This window comes from Tenrec ecaudatus, chromosome 12 (assembly GCF_050624435.1).
Source record: "Tenrec ecaudatus isolate mTenEca1 chromosome 12, mTenEca1.hap1, whole genome shotgun sequence".
NCBI lineage: Eukaryota > Metazoa > Chordata > Mammalia > Afrosoricida > Tenrecidae > Tenrec > Tenrec ecaudatus.
The window spans coordinates 22217328-22223335 of NC_134541.1; positions in this window are offsets into that span (position 1 = coordinate 22217328).

A 6008-nucleotide genomic window follows, 5' to 3' on the forward strand; every position below is an offset into this window, starting at 1 on the left:
TAAAAGCCACCAGCCACTCTGTGGTAGGAAGCCAAATCTTTCTATGCCCATAAAGAATTACAGTCTCAGAAGCCCCCAGGAGAAGTTCTACCCTGTCCTACAGGATTGTTAGGAGTCAGCATTGACTTGATGGCAGTGAGTTTGGTTGGGGTTTTGGCTATAGCCATACCAAAGAACCTGGTTAGTGATAGCAGAAAAAAAACTATGGGGACATGGATGAATCTCTAGTTACACTGAGTGAAAGAATATAGAACACATCTGTCTATAATTCCATTTCTATGAAATTCTAGTAAATGCAAATGAATGTATGGTGACAGAAAGCAGACCAGTGGCTGGCTGTGGGTGATGGGAAAAGAGAGAATTACAAAGAGGCAGGAGGAAGCTTTGTGGGAGGGGGGGATATGTTTGCTCTCCTTGTTGTGGCGATGATTTCACAGGCATTCGTTCACATCTGTCAGAGCGTATCAACATGTACATGTTAAATAAATGCAGCCTGCTGTACTGTCAATTATACATCAATAAAGTTATTTTTTAAAACTAACAAAATCCCATAGGGATAGATTGAAAAATGCAATGAAGACAGTACATTAGTAGAGAAATACGCAATGCAAACCCAACGCAACACAGATAGGATAAGCCCAACTATGGTGAGAATTGTAATACATCAATGTATTAAATATGTCTGTACAATGACAAGTGTTTAATGATTAGAGTGAACCTCAATAATGTCTAAGAGATAGACCGGGAATAGAGAGAGTCGTTTCAAGTAAAATAAACTGAAAAAGAAAACTGGAGTAGTTACATGAATATCAGACAATAAAGACTTTCAGGCAAAAAGCACCATGAAAGAGGATGTGACATGGGGAAAAAAAGTTGAAATCACCAAGAAGGTCTGATACTTTTAAACTAGTATACACATAATAAAGTAGACTCACAATATATAAAACAAAGAAAACAATCTTCAAGTCAGTCACCGCAGCAGGAGATTTCAGTCCACACATATCAATCTCTGACAGGCCAAGTGGACAAAACTTTAGCGAAACATACAACTTTTGAAAATGAAAATAATCAGCTTATGTTCATTGACAGATTAGCAACAGAATGAACATTCTTCTCAAATACACAGTGAAGGGTATACGGCACGTCCCATCTGCATCAGTGGGAAAGGCCGTAGGCTCTGTTTTTTTTTCTAGTTTGTAGTTGCCACCCAGGATTGCGGACCAGAGGTGGCAACACCACCATCTCAACATAAGCCTTCAGAACTTACCCTAAAGGCAAGACAGATGCTGCTGAGTCCAGTACTTGCAATTAAATTTCTCCTTCCAATGTCACCTTTAGGCTATCATCGTGTAGGGAAGGATTTCTTAGATGAGAATAAGTAAACCCTACCCTCCAGTTGACCCTAACTCATAGTGTCATGGTAGGACCTCCTCATAGACTTTTTAAGACTTTCAATCTTTATAGAAGCCCAGGGCTATAGCTCTGGGCCATGGGGTGGCTGGTAGGTTTGAGCCACTGACCTTTCAATTAGCAGCTGTGTGCTTTAATCTCTGTATCACTAGGATTCCTTAAGAGGCAAATGGCATTAACAATAAGAGAGAAGAAGAAAAACCAAGCAGTTAATTAACACACACCAAAGAGGAAATGAAGCACAAGCCTTCACTTTGGAGATTTGACCTAAAACACAAGCTAAGACCCAATGATATTGTTAGAACCTCATACATATTGGTAAGAAAACTGATGAAATTTATAATTTATAGCAATAAAAGATACCATAGGGGGCCCTAGTGGCACATTGGTGAAGTGCTTGGCTGCTAATAACGGAAGTGCTAATTGAACTCGACCAGTGATGTCTCGGGAGAAGGTTTGGTGATCTACTCTTGTGAAGATCCTCACTGCCATTGAGTCGATTGCAACTTATAGTGGCCCTATAGAAGTGACCCTATAGAACTGCCTTATTTCAGACTTTAACTCTTTACAGGAGTAGAAAGCCTCATCTTTCCCCAATGAAGTAGTTGGTGGTTTTTAGTTGCCAATCTTAGGGTTAGCAGACGAGCTTGTAAATATCATGCCACCCGGACCTAGAACACCCTGTCGAGTAGTACTAGATCTACAATGTCATACAGAACTGTCACGTCAAAGTCGAGAAACAGCCGCTAAGAGCAACATGACAAAAGTGGAACTAGAAGACCTAACCTTCAAGGTTTTCTTCTTGTCCGTAGGCGCACTGCATTTGCTCAGATTCAAAGAGACGGTATGGAAAACAGAAGGAAACCAGGCCCAGTCTGTGTGGCCATTGTGTCCACCCACCTCCTTGAGAAGGTTCCTCTTTTTTGCGGAGCTTCTACTTCACTGAGCATGATGTTCTTCTCCAGGAACTGCTCCCTCCTGTTGTTGTGGCTGTTGTTGTGGTTGTTGGGTGCCATGTAGTTGGTTCCGAGCCTTAGCGGCCCTCTGCACTGCAGTTGGAAATGCTGCGTGGTCCTGCACGGTCCTCACAATTGCTCCTATGCTTGAGCCAGTGATGTGGCCACGTGTCACTGCATCCCCTTGAGAGGGCTTCCTCGCCTTCGCTCTACCTGATCAACATGATGCGCTTCTCCAGGAATTGGTCTCTCTTCACAACAGTAGTGCTATCTCTCCACCCTTGTCTCTAAAGAGCACTCTTCCAAGGCAGGTTTGTTTGCCCATTTAGCAATCCATGGTATCTTGATATTTTTTGCCACCACAAGCCACACAAAACAATTCTTCTTCAGCCTTCCTTATTCAATGTCCAACTTTCACAGGTGTATTAGTCTGGGTATTTTGGAGAAACAAATCCATGAAACTCATGTATAAGAGAGAGTTTATATAAAGGGTAAGTGCACTTCAAGAAAACATCCCAACCCAGTGCTGCCCAAGCCCACAAGTCCAACATTAACCCATATGTCCAACACTAATCCACAAAGTCCTCCTGCATCTCACAAAATATATGCAATGATGCCGACTACAGGAGGAAAGCCGAGTCAGTGAATGTATAAACATCTCAGCGCTGGCAGAGGTCTCCACACGGCTGCTCCAGCATCCAGGGCGGCATCGGGGAAGGTCCATGTGACTTCTCCTCGGGGATGTCTTGCAGGAAGTCAGCCTTGAAAGCTGAAGCAGGGAACTGGCTAAGGCAGCTGCACCCTGGTGCGACCATCACAAAGTAAGAGACCCGAGAACTAGAAAGGCGAGGCTCACCGAGCTATTTATCCCTCCACCCTTCAATTGACCCCACATGTGTTTATCGGCCAGGTTGGCACAATAAACTAACTAACTCAACAGGCATATTAGGCAATTGAATATGCTATGGCTGATGTCAGGCCACCTTAGTCCTTAAAGTACTGATAGCATGTCCAAAGTCTAAGAGACAAGTCTTTTCATTGTCACTTATAAGAAGCTTTCCGGCTGTACCTCTTCCCTAACAATACATTTAAATAAAAACTAACAGGCATAGCTCCTTTTATTGTGCTTCACACTATTACATTTTACACTATTGTTTGTTTCTTTTGTTCTGTTTTAATTGAAGGTTTGTGGCAACATTGGGTCAAGCAAGTCTGTTGGTGACATTTTTCAATAGCATGTCTCACTTTCTGTGTCACCTTTTGGTAAATCTCCCAATTTTTGAACTTTATCATAATGCTTCTGAATACTTAATAGACTGCTCACTTATTGTCAATTTTGACTCATAGTGACCCTGTAGGGCTAGCTGGCACTTCCCCTATTGCAAATCTACTGAAGTAGAAAGCCTTATGCTGTGGAGGGGGCTGGTGATTTCAAACTGCTAACCTTGCAGTTAACAGCGTAATGTGTAATCGCTAAGGCTCCTAATAGAATATAGAGATACATAAATGCAACTTTTATATGCACTGCAGAACCTAAAATAAATCCACATGGCCCCCTTTATTGCTGTGTCTGTTTTATTGCAGTGTCTGGAAGCAAACCCACAAAATCTCCAAGATATGCTTATAATAATGGAACAAATATTCATAACATTACTAGGAAAGTCAAAGTTTCTGATAAAGAAATTGGAAAAGGCTAGAAGCAGACATTTCAAAGACGGAATTTCACAGATGGGAAATACAAATGGTTCACAAACCCATTAAAATATTTCTGACCTGGGAAATATAAATCAAAATCACAATGAAATATGATCTACATCCTCTAGACTGGGAAAATATGGCAATACAGAGGGGCAAAGAAAATGACATTAATGAGAAAACTGTATATAAATATGAACAACACTGGCAAACAATCTGAAAGTTCAGAAACAAAGCAAAATTAAAGACAGATGAAGAAAATACTCACATGGTAAAAATTTACATATATGCATATACATACTTATGTAATAAAATTATATATACCTCTGTGACATTATATGCAAATTATATTTCATTATTGTCCTTATTTCTTTCCCATATTAATAACAGGAACAGATTAATAATTAAAAGATTAAGGCCAGGAATATTTGTATTGGCTTATGGACCATTTGTGCCTTTTTTATCTAGAACATTCCTATTATGAAACATGTGTGAAAAATATTCCAAAGCAAGGGCATGAGAACCACAGTTCTAGATAGCCATTAATTCGTGGATTCAGGTAGTGGCATGGTATAAGAGAATCTCTTTGATAAATGGACACAGATGTTAATATTCTAGTTCTTAGTTTACATGGAAACATATTACTGATATTTCATATCAAACATATTAAAATGTTATGGCACAATATCAAGAAAGATAATAAAGTTAAAATTTAAAATCAAACAAAGGAAATAATGGTATGTGAGCAAGACGAGCATCGAGGTAATGGCAAATAAGGCTCATCTCTCCTTCGGAGAGGAATTTCTGGTCTAAATTTGATTTTAGGGGAGGAGAGTGCTAGGTTCCATTCATGACGTCTGCCTGGGAAGGAAGTCACTTCACCGTGCAGCAGATTGCTCAGTCCGGTGCTAAGTGATTTACCCTAATGGAGCAGAGCTTTCCCTTGATTGAGATGGGGCGTGGGAAGGACTTGAGCCTGCTAAAGACACACAGCATTGATTTTATTACCGTCCTTCCCTAGACAAGGACTAGTCCAAGAGAGGGCAATGCGGCTGGATGAAGCCTTCCACAATGGCGTTGGCGTAACTGGGGAGCCAGTGGCACTAGCAAATCCATCACAGGCAATCACCTCCCACCCTTGAGAACATTCACGGAGGTGGGAAATGATTAACAGGAACGCCTCTCAACTTGGTCCCATCACTTTGAAAACCTGAAATTCACCGACTCTGGTCTCGATTGCCTTCATTTTCAAGTTTCCCCCTAAACTCATTTAAAGGAAAAGAGGAAGGAAGGGGTCTTAGGAAGAGGGGTGAGAATGGAAGAGTGAGGAAATTCCAAGGAGTCTGACATGGGAAGAGAAAAAACGGAGGGGATGGGGGTGTGTGCATCTTAAAATGTGAAGTGCCTTGCAAGAAGAGTAAAAGGAAGGAACGTGTTGGGAGGAAGAGTGTATTGATTAAATGCATTGGGGTGACAGATATTAACCCTTGATTGGGTGTGAAAAGAAAAGTTTATCGGTCTGTAATTAATTAATGACTTGGGAGGGCCTTTGGAATCTTGGGAAGAAAACAAAAGGTCCTGTCTACAAAAACCACCCAAGATTTAAAATCTGTTGCTGTGAATTGTCAGTGCTGAAAGAAAAGTCCAGTCTGCCCTGACACTGGGACTCAATTTGTAGGTCACTCCTGAGCATGGCCATCTCTTCCTGCCCTGTCCTCATCTCTCTATAATTTCTCAGACCCCTTCCTCTGAGAGCCCAGCTTTACTGATTCCACTGGAGGCTCTAGGAGTCTTGAACAGGATGAAAGGATCCAGGCTGTAACTTTTGCTCCCAGAGTACTGAGGATGGGTCCATGTAGTCTGATACTAATTTAAAATATAAACCAAACCTACTACCCTCAAGTCAATGCTGACTCATAGCGACCCTATAGGACGGGGTAGTGTTGC